Genomic DNA, 15,684 nt, shown 5'->3' on the forward strand with positions numbered 1-15,684 from the left:
AGACATGTCCCGCCTGTAACTTTACCTGCTGTGAACTGTGTTGGTTGCCTTACCAACACCATCACCCCTACAACCAGCAAATAAACAAGTCTTGTGCAATAAAACCTGCAGAGCAGCCAGAGCATTAGGATTAGCACTCTTGGTCTTTCTGCCTTTCATTTAAAACCAGAAGTGATATATATATTTTTACTGAATGTCAGTCTATGTATTTCTTTTGATCGAGTTTCAGGAACCAGCGCTGTTTATTACAGTTCCTTCCCTGAAGGCAGCAGAGTAGCAAAAGAAGCTTGCTTCAGAAAGCCAGCCTTTGCAGAGAGCTGTGTTGGACAGGAAAAATGAGGAGCCATTGGGACAAACTTTTTTCCTATGCTGATGCAGCATCGTTGATTCCACAGGGGTCACAGTGCTGCAGTGAGTAAAATTTGCCTCTGAGTTACAAAATCACAGCAGCGTTATTGGCCTGTAGACCTCTCCAAACCTCTTTGAACAGCAGACCTTGTTTTTACTGAGCAAGGAAATGTTGGCTGGGATACCACTGCTATTCTCTTTCTTTCAGGGATCTCCAAGTTCCAGCGTATCAGTACAAGTGCACAAGAGAAAGTCCATTGGGAAAAACAGGAGACTTGAACGTGAAAAGGAAAGTTAACATGGGCAAATACCCTCAACGCTTCTGGACCTATTCTCAACACAAATGATATTCTGCTAGCTTAATTAGTTTATTAGCAATTTAATGAAGGAGAACAAACCATCATCCAACACCACACTTCACTCAACAATGTGTAAACAAACTCAAACATAAGCAAATGCAGAAATAAAATCAAAGCTCAGGTATTAAAACACATTTGCCACTCAGCAGACCCCTTTCCAAGGAGTGTTTTCCATGGCAAAGCAGAGTTTCACTCCTGTTATGGGGAAGGCATCTCTTATGCCCAGCCTCAAATGAATTAAGAACTGCAGCCCTGAGTGCAGCTTCTGTCCCTGAGGCTCTCCAGTGAGATAATGCCCTTAACTTTAAGCCTCCACATGGGCAGTGCAGCCAAGATCGAGACTCTCAAGTTATTTTTGGATGGCAGCTCCCTGCGGCCTTCCACTGTAATGCCTTGGTATGGAAAAGCCTGGAACATTTGGTAACATCTCAGTCAACCTTCCCTGTTGCCCAACTCGTAAGGTACACCAGCAGGTCTCTTAGGAGCTCCCTTAGCAACAAACAATAAATAAATAGCCAATTAGCTATGAAGAATGTATCAAATTTTATTTTCTACATTAGGAGCCAATGTAAATGGCTCACTGGCCAGTAACAGTGCATTAACCAGCACCCTTCTAAATTGGAGATTACACAGACCATGCAACCACAAGCATAAATATGTTCCTACCATGCTAAAAATAAGCTTTGCTTTCAATTAGTCAGTTTATAAAAGTATGACTTTAAAAAAAAAAAAAAGAAGGCCTAAGATATTTTTCTTCCTTGTTTGTTTGTTTTTGGTTTTGTTGTTTGTTTGTTTATTTTTAAAGAGCTCATATTTAGGCTGCAAAACATCAGCCTGACCTTCTTCCAGAGCTTTAAACCCTTGACAACTTCCACAGTAGTTGGAGGTAGCTCAGTGCTTTTGAAAACTAGAACAGCCCTTTGAAATGTTAGGAACCTAACTTCCAGGTTCCAATTCTGGCAATTCTGGAGTGGTAAGTTTCAGAAAAGTGTAGTTTTCCTTAATTAAGGATAGACAATTACAGGCAAACCTTACTGGAGTTAGATACATAGCCAAAAGTCTGAAATGCTTTATGTCAGTAATAATTCAACAAACTGTACAGGCAAGAAGCATCAGCCATTAAAAACAAGATGATCTGTTTCTCTGTCTATCCAAATGGAATTCTGAAATGTCATCAGTTTAAGGGTTCAGATGAGAAGATATCTTCATCCACTGAAGGAAAAAATCCATTTCCCATGCACTAGATTCATGCGAAACACTAATGTTGGGGGATATGCCCATTCTGCTCACTGCTATAAATTGTACCCTGACAATCCTAGTGATGGGATTGGAAGTGGGATGAGCACCACAGCATCTTATAAGACGGTCTGGCTCCTCAGAGCTCTTCCTGCAGATAAGATATAATTCGCGCTCCCCTCAGGCACCAAAGGCAATGTACCAGTGCAATAATCTTCTGAGTATCCCAACATTTACAAATAATTGTAAAGATCTGCTAATATGGTTTAGTTCAGCAACTGTACACAGTGCTGAGTGCTAACTGAAATGACAGCTAAGAGGGTATTAAACAGCCTTAAGGATGTCTTGAAGGAGAAGGCTTGTGAAGCAGTTATTCTAAGGAATGAGTACCGAGAAGCGTGTTGAGCATTTAATGATTGTGGCCTCTCCAGCCCCATGCTACGGAAGCCAGTGTTTAGGGTTTCTGTAAAATTCCCTAGCCAATGGTACAGAACATGAGTGAAGTTAAGGAATTTGTTAAATAAGGTGTTTTTAAACTGATTTTTTGGTTAAATAATGAAAGTGTCAGTGCAATTGGTGTGTACAAATCTAAAACTGACTTTTTGTATTTTCTCTACAATGCCTTTCAGAACACTTCTACAGATAGAAACACAACTGAACAGCTCTTCTGAAGGGCGGTGCTAATTACAGAGAAGTATGTTACACTTTCACACCATTTACCCCTATTCTTCTCATCCTCCACAGATGACACATATTCTCCCTTGCAGCCACAAAATTACATGAACTTAAGAGATGAAAGAAGACAAGGTAGAGGTACACTCCAGACCCTTCGATGTACTTAATTGTAGGGTAGAGTAAGAACAAGGCAACATTTGTCAGCACTAATAAATAGGTACTTTCCAACAGTCTGGGCAAGCAGAGGTTCTTGAGCTCCCAGCTACCCTTCCCCAGATCTGCCCACTCGCTCTCAGCAGTCACATACAAAGCAGGTGGCACTGACCATTGTCAACAGGTTATACAGACACTTAAAGGGGTTAAAGAGTCTACAGGACAAATTAAGGAGTCTCAATTAATAGAAGTTAGTTATTAGAACAGCAATTATTTCAGCTAAAGACTGTTCACGTGAATTGAAGGGCAGGTGACCAAGAAGCCCAAAGGTTTGCAGCATGTCAGGAAACCAGAACAAAATCCAGCTGTATTGATTGAGATGTCCCCTGTGTTAATTCCATTGAAATTAATGACAGGAAGTGATCAAGGGAATACAATTTTTGGTGTCAATTAAGACAATGCTTTGTCTCCTCCCTCCTGTTCAGAGGCAGGGTGCTCTGTGAGGGATTTCTACCTCTCCCACCACGGTGAGCTGCACAGCTGGAAGAAGCTACTTGGTGTCAGTTCTGGCCAGCAAAGCACTCAGGAAGGCACTGATCATTCCAGAGCTGGTGCCTGCAGCTGCACCACGAAGGCTGAAAGTCCCTGCCAACCCTCACAAGGTATTCAAGGTCATGCCCAAGCCCTCTGTGTAGCTGTGATCAGCTATGGTAATGCTCCTGAGATGTCTCAGCAGTGAAGGATATCCAAAGCTTCCTGACATTTTGCTTTTGAAGTTGATTAGGAGTTAGAGCAATAAATAATTATTAAATTTCTATTTTGTTACAGATTTCTTGAAGCTCATTGCTGAGTCTGCCTCAATTACAACTGTGATACCGTTAATTCTATCCCTTCCATGAGCATGGCAAGAGTACATCTATAAAAACACTAATAAGGGGATATTTAATTACTGAGATTATAAGTTTCTGAACTGCTTACAAGAAACCAAGAAAAAGCATGATTTTCAGTTTCTTTTCTAATTATGACTGAGTTTAAGTTTACCCTCCATAAAAATGTCAGTTTATATCCTTGCATTAAATTTCTCAGGTTTTTTCATATAGTGCATATTTCTGAGAAAAACGCATGCTGCAACAACAAATGAGTCAGTGAAAAGAGAGTCACCCACATTTTATTGTTCTGGAAGTGGAAAATCTAAGCACATAAATCAAAGTGACCCTAAAGCAGTGACCAGCATGCCCTGAGCAGATCAACAGTGGTTTCATTGACCTCCAGACTCATACAGGGTCATATTTTCACACAGATGAACTGGTCTTGAACTGCTTTGCCATTGCACTGTGCACAAAGAAACCCCAGCTGAAATGTGTCTCTGCTTTCTGTTAGGGTAACCTGGATTGCTTCCCAAAATGAAAAATCAAGCCCACATTCAATTTTAGAAAGTGTTTCTCTTTCTGCCATTTTTCATGACCCTTTTCTTCTAGCTGTGATTTTTAAAAAGTTTTGCATGAATTTCTGTTGAATACAACATCAAACAATCAAAACTACTCTCAGCTTGTTAATAAGGCATATTCACTGTTTTTCCATCACACTTTCTCATGCCTACGAGACTCAGCCTATCCAGTAAGTGCATAAACGCTGGGCAGCTCATTTGAAACCAGTAGGCTTTCCTCCTAACAGACATATACTTCTGTGTCTCTTACATCACAGAAGTATTTCACAAATGTTAACATGATTAACCTTGCAGTTTTCCTGCCTGGTAGGAGGGAGCTCTGAGGCACTGACTATAAGCAAGAGGTTCGGCCCTCTTGCTGAAGGATATCACACAGCTTACATGCCATTAGTTTTCTAAATATACTTGTATAATGTTCAACCAGTGCGTAAGCTGTGTTTGTCTCCCGGCATCAGATGGCATCCAAGCCTCTAACTGGCTCTCGGCAAAGGGATGAATTTCGCCAAAAACAGCATACTATGGCCATGCAGAACATCTGTGGCACAGGCAGGAGCAGAATCCAAAGCAGCTCACTCCCAGTTTACTACAAACTCAGCCTCATTATTACGCTGGAGTGTCTCCCCACTCACTTTTGGGAGTGCTCCCAGGGTGGATGGAGAAGCAGGATTAGGGAGGCAAGATCAGACAGAGCCAGGCTGCTGAGCAGTCTTGGCCCCCTCCCAGAGAGGTGGGGTCTAGTCCCTGTCCTATGGGCTTTCTGTGGCTTTTGTAAAATAACTACTTAATAAAAACAAGATGGCAGCTGTGGGGGGTGGCAGAACTGTAAAAACAGTGGTAAGAATTGCCTTTGTCCTTCACAGTTCTACGTTTTATTTCTAATTTCAGTGCCGCCACTCATATTAATGACAAATGCATTGTGTTTTTGTTGCCTTCTTTTTTGCAATGGAAGTGACTTCCCTCTGTCAAAATCAATCAGCATATCAGTTTTAATCAGATAAAGCTTTTGGCTTTTCCTATCTAAATTGCCCTTCCCACAGTGCATTACACTACCTCAGAAAAGCATCAGCACTCCATCACAGAATAAATGTGTTGATACTTGATAGCTCATTTGAACATGATGGTATTTACATCTTTGTTGGTTAGATTTTCATTTAACACGAGTTACGGGTTCACATAGAAAATAAAAACAATACTTCTCTGTTCCTCTTGCCATTCATGTCTACTTTTGTTTCAGCCTAAAATAACACATTGCTGGAGGGTATTTTCTTAACACTGCCAAGCCTGAATGCAAGCCCTGTGGAAAATGTTTGTGTTGGGCTTGCCATGGTCCGGGCTAATAACAACGTGATGATGTATAGGTGAATTCCTGCTCCTTAAGTCCTCTGTGACATACGGATTAGGCCTGCCCTTATCTTCTAAGACATCTGGATGAGTGTCTGGGTTTTAATTTCACAATGAAATCACTGGGGACTAGAGTTATGTTATGTGCTTATGAACAAAGTGGAATATCCCTGGTAAGGGCAAGAGTGGATTACCTTAGATAACTCTACTTAAACCAGGGAACATTTGAGAATGTTGAAGAAAGGAAAGAGGTTCCACCAATAAAAACAAACACAGGCCTAAATTTAGTGTTCTGTGTACTAAACATTTTAAAGCTCCTGGAGGTTGAAATATGACCACATGTAAATGGACTGATAAAGCTAAGGCGACTCTTGAAAGAACAGATCAGGATTCCCAGAACAACTACCAGCACTAAATCCTAATGGGATGCATAAATCATTTGGAGACAGATTTATTCAGAAGATGCCACTTTAAAGTCAAAATACTCTGCTTTAATCACCAGAAATAGTATGTGCATGCTAACATTTGCAGAAAATGCTCTAGGGCAATATGAAATCAGTATCCTAAAATTCCTCAATACATGCTTTTCCTAAAATGAAGATTTTTATCTATTCATGTCCATAAAACTGTCAGGAAAAAAAAAAAGACCTGTGAGAGCATAAAAGGGTCAGTCCTGCCTCGTACAGCACTGCCACGGTCAACACAAAAAACATCAAAGTTCATATGACATTCACAGTTGCGGTCTGAGTGCTGCAGAGCTGAATAATCAGTTTGCCAATCCCAAATCCTATGGTTCAAGACTATTGCAGCTTCCCAGCTTTGCTGTAGCCCTGAGACTGTTCCCTTTTTGCAACCTCTGTGGAGAGGCATGGGAGAAGCAGGAGTGAGTCGGACTGGAAGCCCGAAGGCTCCAGGCTTGTGTTCCAGTATTGGCTGCAAAGTGCTCCCCTTCATGCATTTAAGACACAGAAGTGCTGAACAGTTGCAACTTAGGAAAAGTGAAGACACAACCAATAGCACTGGGAATAAAACTACCAAAATCTCATTTTTTTAGTATATTAGCTGCATGTCTTCTACTCTACTTATTAAGTTAAGAACAACCCAAACATATTGCAAGGTTCTAGTAAAACAGACAGATTAGTACATGCTTTGGAAGTTTTCAGTTAGTACAATCTTTTGGTTAATAAATATGCTACCAGTTACTTCATTTTAAATAAGTAACAATATAAGCCACGGAAGTGATTCTTGTCCTCTTTAAAGATCAACAGGGAACGCAATAGGCAAAAACCTGGCTTCACTGAAAAACATGGAAAAAATTGTATTCATTTTGATGAGGTCAGAATTCCACCCAATATTTTTTCATTTTTCATTATCACCAGCAAATGAACTGTCTATTTCTTCCTTACTCTAGTTACAGCTTCTCTTCCTTGACAGGAGAATATCTTAAAAATTAAGTGTCCGTACTGTTCCCATATAGACTAGTTGTTCTATTTATGCTAATCCAGTCATGAAAAGAGCTAAAAGAGACGTTGAGCTTTCTTCCTGATCCTCAGTTTAACAAGAGTTTTAATCAGTAATAGATTCAACATAGATGTGATGCTCTGTGAGTAATGCAAGTATATCACTTTCTTTTCTAACCATTTCACCTGCTTAGTTTGTTTAACAAAAAATCAAAACACAGATCCTGTCTTGTTTCACATGTTAGTTATAAAGGAGAAAGCTTCACGCAACCCAACTCCCATTACATTTGCGTAACTGCAGGCTACTGACCGCAACACTGCAAGGGAAAAAAGCTAACCTCACCTCGTGGTGCACAGGGACACTGGCCCTGGAAAAATGAAGACAGAACAGAAGGCATCATTATACGCCTTTCCTCTGTGTTATTCTTAGTGTTTCTTAACATAGTAAAATATCTAGCATCCCACCAAGGAGAACCAGAGTAGCCTTAGCACAGATGTCCTGCTTGGCTAGAAGGTTTTTCGCTAGATGAATATTGCTCTGATACATCTGAAAGACACTAGAGATGGTTGAGACATTTTTCTTTTCATTTTGTGGCCTGGATAGGACCCACAACAGCTGCTGAGGTTTGCAATTAATCTCACATAATTAGTTGCCACCATCAGTGCTCCTGCAGCTCCTCCAGTGGTGATTATGTCTCTGTGCTGCAGGTGGAAGTGGATGCTCTCTGCACCCCTACAGCCCAACCTAACAACCAAAACCAGTGGCAAATGCTAGAGTAGTCTCTCCAGCTGTGCCATTAGGGCAAACAGCTGGGTGGCAGCCATGTCTCCGAGTCATGCATGCAACACTGGCAGCTGCTGCCAAATGGAAACTGAGTCAGAGGCCTAAGATCAGAAGAGAAGTTTTAGTGTGTGGATAGTAGCCAGGTCAAGGCAGGTAGTGCCTGAAGATTCCAGACCCAACCTCACACCTTCTGGAAGACAGTGGGTTGGTGAGAAGGAGCTTCCTCGCCTTTGCCAAGCCAACAGGTGTGCCCGGGGAGAAGGCAGAGCTCCAGCTTGCCAGAGGAAAGCAGGAACGCTTCCAAACCCAAGCAGGCCTGCGTCTCCCATCTCTACCGACCACAAGCAGACTGAGCCAACACATCAGCAGTGCTCAGATGAGGGCAGGGGTCTGGGAACAACAGAGATTCCCCACCCACCCTCAGCTTTCCCCCACGAGCATTTGCGGCCCACCTCAGCAGCACAGCCCCTGCTCTGCGGGCACTGCGTGTTTGGGCCTGCCAACACATGCACACCTGGCGGGGACAATCCTGCAATCGTTTACTCAGGCACAGGGGTTGCACACAAGTAATGAGCTGCTAGCACCCTAGCATGTTAGACAATATGCTGACAATGTCATAACATTATTTCATCCTTCTTAAAAGATAAGACCCAGCCTGTTCGAACCTGCTCAGGTCATTATCCTGTTACCACAAGATTCCCTGTCGCTATCCAGTTTGGAGTATATAAAGGTATAATTTGCCCTGAAATGAATTATGTATTGTTTACAGTTTACCATTAAATTACGATGAACAAAACCAAGCACCTAGGATGCCTCTTTCAAAGTCTTCCAGATGTGTTTAAATGTACACTGAAACAAAAGTCTTGATGCAATTGTTTTGCAAGGAGGCTGAAGTGGGGTTGGCTAATTTTCACACTAACTTACTTAAAAGCAAGAAGGAAAACAGCAAAGATCTTTATACGTGCCATCAAAAAGCCTGACTGCAAGTGGTTCCAATTTGCTTTAGTAATTAAATTGAAAGGAGTTTAAGGGTTTTTCACCCAGGTCATTTACTACTTTGGAATTTTACTGCTTGCTTTGCAAAGAAAACAAACTGGAATGAGTCACTAGTGAGTATAAAGAGTGGATGAACACTGCTAAACAAACCAAACAGTGAGCTCAAGTGGATATAGAAAACACCAGTCAGAATTCTAAATATGGATCTGAGAATAGTGTAAAAGGATTAGACGTCTTTGTCACATGAAGAGCGAGCCCGCATGCCAGCATGCCTTTCCAGTGCAAGCAGCAACTGATCAAAGTAACATCTACCAGTTTGTAAATATGCTAATCTTCATGTTTACACAAAAGTGTCAGCACTTGCTTTACATCACAAAGAGCCTCATACAGTTGAAGATTAATTACTTCCAACACTGAGATAGTGTGTAAATACTGGTTTCGCCAGGACCCCACCTTTAGCTGTATTTGCACAGCTCAGCAGAGGTGTACGTTGCTAAGACAGATAATTCAGGGATGCTTACAAAGTGTCAGTTACCTCCAGCTCTATGCAGATAGACAGACTTTTGACAAGTGTTTTTGGTGCTTATGTGCAACAGGGATTAGACAGGTCTGGGCTCCATGCTGTAAGTGCTGGATGAAAAAAGATTTCTGCCTTTGTGTACTAACTTTAGTTCTGAATAGCCATATCACTCCCACATCTGATTTGGGCCTTCAGCTTTTACACCTACCTGGGATAAAATAATTAAAAGCTACTTTTCTCACTCACTGGGTTAATATCACTTTCCTACATTCTAATTACTAAGAGTCATCTCACTGCCTCCCAACCTCTTCACAGCCTTCAGGTCAGCCTGCAAAGTGCCCTGACTTCTGCCTAGAGGGGTTAAAAATCACACTAGGGACACAAACACACTATTTTCTAATAAAAAATTTCAAGAACCTTCAACCATGCTGTAAAACAAGCAGAATAATTACAAAGCACACTGATACAGTGAGAGCAGTATGTGGTGTTCCCTCTTCTGCACTATTGCGACAGGGAACAGCTGTAGGATGAAGCCAACATAAGGCTGGATTTCCAGGCCTCAGGTGCTTATGCCATGGCGTGTAAGATCTCTTTAATAGATATTCTGCATTTTTATTTCCTTTACTGTTTGCCAAAAAAAAAAAAAAAAAGTGGTGGCAGTTCTAATAGTAAAGGAACACCAGTGATAATTTTTAAAAATTGCACTGCTTTCAAGTGGGAGTTCTCTTCACTTCTCTTTCTCTGCTAGAGCTCAGCACAACAACTGCCACAAGAACGTCACCACTTGCCAATAAATACTATCACATTTGTTTCCTATTCCAAGCTACAAGAAAAAAAAAAGTGGGATGTGGGATGCTGGCAAACACTAGCATTACAAGATTGCCAGAGTAAACAATAGTGAATAGATGGGGATAATTTGGGGATTTAAAGAAAAGAGAATCAAAAGCAATGCTTAGAAAGGCAGAGAGAAATGGCTTCCATGTGAAACACCAAACTGGAACAGAATTTCTTCCATGTTAAATGCTCAACACTGTTTCACAGGAGTGCTTGCTGGCCAAGCCAACTGAGCTTGCATTCTCCTCTTTCGGGTGCACGTAATGAGACGGCATTGGCACTGGGGGTGCTTCAAGCAACAGGTGAGCCAGTGGGGGGACATACGGGCCACTCTGTTCACAGCGCCTGGCCCCACAAGGACACCAGCCCCACAAGGACACCATCCCAGGGGCACAGGCGACAGGCAGTGCAACCAGCAGCAAGGCACTGAGACTGCCGCTGCTGCGGTTACATCAACATGCTCCATCTCACATTTGCACAGGGCAACACGATCATCAGATTAATTGCTAATTACAGTGGATTGCTGTTAAGGAGGTTCACAGCAATAATAATAATAAAAAGACTAAACAGAGCATTATTAGCATAGTTAATTATATGACCATTGGCGAGATTATTGATGAAGATACGAAATGCTGTTGAACAAGAAAGATATGTTTGACGTTGCTTAAGAGAGGCTTTGTTATTGCTTCATATCTTTTTGGATTTTTCTAATCATTTCATCTATGTTCCAAAAGTGCAAAAAAACAGTAATTATCTCTGTTTGATCTTTGACTAACAATTGTTTATGGATCTAATGGAACAATAACATTTCTAAAAGGTAAGTAAACCCCGTAATCTTTATCAGCATAAAACCTTCAGTCACACTGGACCAAGTTATGGGAATCTGTCATGTGATGAAAGCAGACAATAGTAATTTATTGGTTTAGTCATAATCCTTTCAGTAGTCCAGATTGCTGTTGCAAATTTGTTAAAAATCTGCTACCATTCACTGAGCAACAGTACAGCACCTGCAGCAATAACATGGGTGGGGAATGTAAGCACCCTGTGTGCATGTGTGGCATGAGTTAGACAAGGCCACAGCAAAGCAGCTGAGAACTGTATTGCACAAACCAGAGGGAGATGCCTGTCCTCCCACAGTGTGCATGTAATTTAATCTCCAAATTGAGATTCAGTTTAACTTTCCAAACACTAAAAATGTACAAACAAGCATTCTTTACTCAGCAGTTACTTCTTACGTTCTGCAGAGCTTCTGCACAAGGACACCAGCACCAAGCAGCCACACACCCACGTGGAATGTATATACATGAGTAAGCACTGTTTCTTCTTTAATTTTTCTTTGTGCACTTGGCAACACACAGCTCACTGCTCAGTTAGCCAGTTGGCCTATGTTTTACATGGCAACTTCAAGAATAAATATTAGTATTTTTTAATCATCTCATTTGGCAGAGGACCCAAGGAGCAGCTGCTGTATGTACAGCTACCTTTAATTCACATTCTGAAATATGCTGCATCTGACTGTCCTCTTTCAAAAATGCCCTAGGAGGTACAGCCCTGCTGCAATCTGACTTAGGAGTTGGTACAGTCACATACTCTCATTGCAAGGGAGATGGAGTTATGATCAAATTGTATAAATTGTTTTTTCAGAGCAACATTCAGCAGCCAACCAACATCCCAGATGCTCCAGGAAATGCAGCAGAGTATAAGTGGTTGCATTAGCATGCATTGCCCCCATTGCATTTTGGTTATGTTCTGGTCACTTAATGTTAGTCATCATATTTTACGAACCTCACCCATGGAAACTAACATGCAAGCTGAAATTTAGGACTCCTGACCTTTAACACAAAATGACCATAGGTGTTCCCACAGCTGTTAAATAAACCTGTGTTTATGGAGTCATAAATGTAGTGCAGGTGAGGTTTTCAGTGATGTAATAACAACTTCCATCGCCGCGCAGTTTGTCATTTATACAGCAGCGTACCATCACTGGTGAATATTGTTTTACAATAACAGCACAGGTTCCTTGGATTAAATCACTCTTTCTTCATTTATGAGTCATTTGACCTTTAACCTTTCCGAGGAAGATCAAACCACTTCTGAAGGCCCCACTCTTTTAACTGAGGAGCAAAACAGTTGGTTAGATAGCTAAGGAGGTTGGTATGTGCCCCCAGGGTTTCACAAACAACTGTCCTAGATCTTTTATAAGATAATCTTAACGTAATCATGTAGCCACAAATTGTCGTGTAAATTCCCAATTAAAAACACCAAATAGGTGCCATAAATCACGACACAACTGCCACCTTCTCAGGACTGAAATACAGTTTGCAAAGCAGTAGAGAAGCTCTTGTTTGTGCTTGTTTCAGCACTCAACAGGCCAACAACAAAACCGGCCAACAACTTCTGATTTACAAGAAAGTGACAAAGACATGGGACAAGTGAAACTTCACCTGAGCAGCAGCAAAGACCACAGCACTTAGAGCACTGCTCTGTCCTCCCTTCAGGAATACGCAAGTAAAAATGTGAATGCGCGCTGGCAGGCTCCCACACTCTGGGCCCAATTCACACTACATTGTAGCACACTCCTGTTGGAAGGACTGATGGCAATTTGAGATTTTATTTTTTTTAAATGGCAGCTTAATTACAGTACAAAACGTTAGACAAATAAATAGTCATTAAAGCATCTGATTCATGGCTGATTGGCTGCTTTCCACAAACTTTAGGGAAGCTGGGACCAGATGTGAACTGCAGACAGCATCCAAACCTTTGCACAGGAGAGCACCCCGAGTGCCGCTGCACCGAACTACCAGGAACTACCAGAGGGTGCAGCATGTTCCCAGCTCATCACACCAGCCTTGATCTGAGACTCTGCTCTTCTCCTGTCATCATCAAAAGTCAATCTCTGTTTCCTTTGTAAAGATCACTGTACCAGTAACATAAATTATTTCAAGGCAAAGCTTTTGTACTAGTAGTTTCAGCTGCCTTCATATGCACACAAACACTGTCTATGTGTTTGCCTGTAACATTTTTCCCCACTGTGGCAGCCAGAAGCATGATCAGAATGGGTTTTATAGGTCGTGTATAAACAATTAAAAACTTTTAAAGCATTTTGTAAATGTCTCAACCAGTTGCTGTCAACAAGCAATCAACAAATGCGGGAGTTTTTCTCCTCCTACTTCACACTTTCCATATTTCTCAACACTTGCCAGAATGTTGTGGTGACAGATGCAGACAACTGATGCTTTACTAAATGCGTCCTCAATATCTATAATCTCCTTTAATATATATCATTAAGTCGGGCCATTCCCTTGTTATTGTATTGCTAGCACATCATGATCAGGAAGGAGCTACTTATTGCTCTGAGAATTTGACTCTCTTACCCAACCGGTCAGGTGTCAAAACTGTACTTGTCTGTCCATTCTACCTTCTGTTCCCTCCAGTATCTAATATAGAAAGGACTAAAATGAGGACTTGCAATAATAAGTACAGCATTCCTCCCAAACACTTCTCCATACTACTGAAATTCAAGCGTCTGCAAACAGAAAGTTATGCAAATGTATGGGGACCATCTGATGAAATCCCTCCTCTAATCAACTTTCTCAAGTGGAAAATATAGTCATTAATGTTTGTGAGTTACACGGGAGTTGAATCCTCTGAACAGAATCTCAGATATTTCTGTACAGAAGAGTTTGGAGACTGTAAAGGAAACACCTTCCTGTGTGCTATCAGTAAAAATCTGCACTTGGGACACAGAATAGAAAGAGAATGCACTGACAGAAACATGGAGCAGACAGTAAAAAGAGTCTTAGATTGATGAAACAGCACCTTGGAGTGATAGGCAAGACCACATTTTCAGCCTGAGTAACCTGGCTTGAAGCAGAGCCTGGGCTGTCAGCTATTTCTCCTACCACCCGAGTCAGAGCGGTCCCACAGAGCCAGCACTGGGACCACAGGCTCTAAGCAAATATTTCTGGATGGAGCAGCATGCGGTGAGGAAATGCTTGCATGTCTATCTAGGGTCCGCATCTCACAAAGGAAAAACAGATCTGGCTAGAGGCTCCCTTGTTGTGACACAGCAAGAGTTAATGGTTCATCACAGCCTGAGTGACCTATCCTGATAACCTACTGCTCAACAGGGCAGCATTTCATTGGGCACAAAGCAATCCTGAGGCCAACGTAAGATGTTGAATTAATCAGAAATGCTCCCACGTGCAGCATGGCCAGCTCAACTGCTTGCTCCAAGCCATTTTCCTTTCAGAAGGTTGTGTACACTACTGTCACAACCACCCGTTTCACTCTCCCAGGCGTGGAGGACAACTTGTGTTAGCACAAGAGCTTCTTTCCTTATCTCAAGATATCTCAAGGAAAGAAGCTCCTGCATCTGTGCTCTTTTTTTTTCTCTTTCTTTTTCTTTTTCATTCATTTTGTTCTTTTGAGGCCAGCTGTGACCAGAAAGTAACACCAACAACCTGTCTTCTCACCATGAGCAATAATGGAATCCCTGTGGGAACAATAGTCACACTTCACCCTATCTAGCATGTCTGCCCAGCACGATACTATGGCCAAGTCTATTAACATTCCCAATGTATTTTTTCCTGCAGAAATACCTCTAAAAGTATCTTGTCATCTTTCCTTTTGGATACATCCTGTCAGATTTGGAATCTGGTTTTAGACAGGTCATACAGACCCAGTCAGGGATAGAAGGGGAGCAGCAACACCCTCACACAACTCTCCTTGCCCTTATCCCCAGAAAAGGCTGGGCACCAAGTACAGACACACTAACAAGAACTGAAGGCGGAGGAAAACCAAACGTTATTTCTTCCTTTCTACTGATTTTCAAGAAGACAGATAACTGTGAGAACCCTCAGCCAGATGTGCCAGGCAAAAATTGGTGTGAGAGAGAAGCCCTTACATGTTTCTCCAGGTTTAGGATACAGAACAGTTCACCTGCTGTAACACTGTTAGTTTCTTTACAACAAGGTATTTCACAGAGCTGCTGAACTGTAAGATACATATCCCGCCCAGTTCTCAGCATGCACTGCTGTAAGCCACACGTAGCTCATCGTGTCTATCACCCTGGCACAGCCCCCCAGACTCGGTATCTGAAGGCCGTGGTGTTAACACCCAGCCTGCTTCATTTGGAAGGCACTTCTCAGATGCACATACCATGCCAACTGAGTACTATGCCTTAGGCTACAGGGAACATCTAGAATCATGCCAATGACAATCAATGGCAGATGCCTGAAGTGCGAGCTTTGCTCGTCTGAACTACACAGATATTTATACAAGCTCTCCAAGTCTTCTGCAAAGCGTATAGAGTTCAGCCATCTCCGAACCACAAAGACTGCTCTGGGACTGACTTCATTTTCAGCTGCTATTACATCCTGAGTAGGAACCAGATAGATTTGCTCCTAGCACCTTAAATTTGGTACAGACTGTAGGAATGATCCTTCTACAGGAACAGAAGAAGTCGGGACACAGGCTGTGATAAGGAAGGCAGTCAGATCTGGGCTATTTTTTTTCCTTTTTTTTTTATT

The 15,684-nt window shown here is 41.9% G+C and overlaps 1 long non-coding RNA gene across 2 annotated transcripts; it reads left to right on the forward strand.

Annotated features, from left to right (window-relative positions):
* Nucleotides 1-11,008: 11,008 nt before the first annotated feature.
* Nucleotides 11,009-13,256, forward strand: LOC109369798. Of its 2 annotated transcripts, none has more exons than XR_002119286.2 (3): nt 11,009-12,139; nt 12,514-12,661; nt 12,871-13,256. It is a non-coding gene; the product is annotated as an uncharacterized LOC109369798 (long non-coding RNA). The 2 variants fall into 2 exon arrangements; XR_002119285.1 differs by lacking the exon at nt 11,009-12,139 and adding an exon at nt 12,146-12,303.
* The last annotated feature ends 2,428 nt before the right edge of the window (nt 13,257-15,684 follow it).

The sequence above is a fragment of the Meleagris gallopavo genome, chromosome 13 (assembly GCF_000146605.3).
Source record: "Meleagris gallopavo isolate NT-WF06-2002-E0010 breed Aviagen turkey brand Nicholas breeding stock chromosome 13, Turkey_5.1, whole genome shotgun sequence".
NCBI lineage: Eukaryota > Metazoa > Chordata > Aves > Galliformes > Phasianidae > Meleagris > Meleagris gallopavo.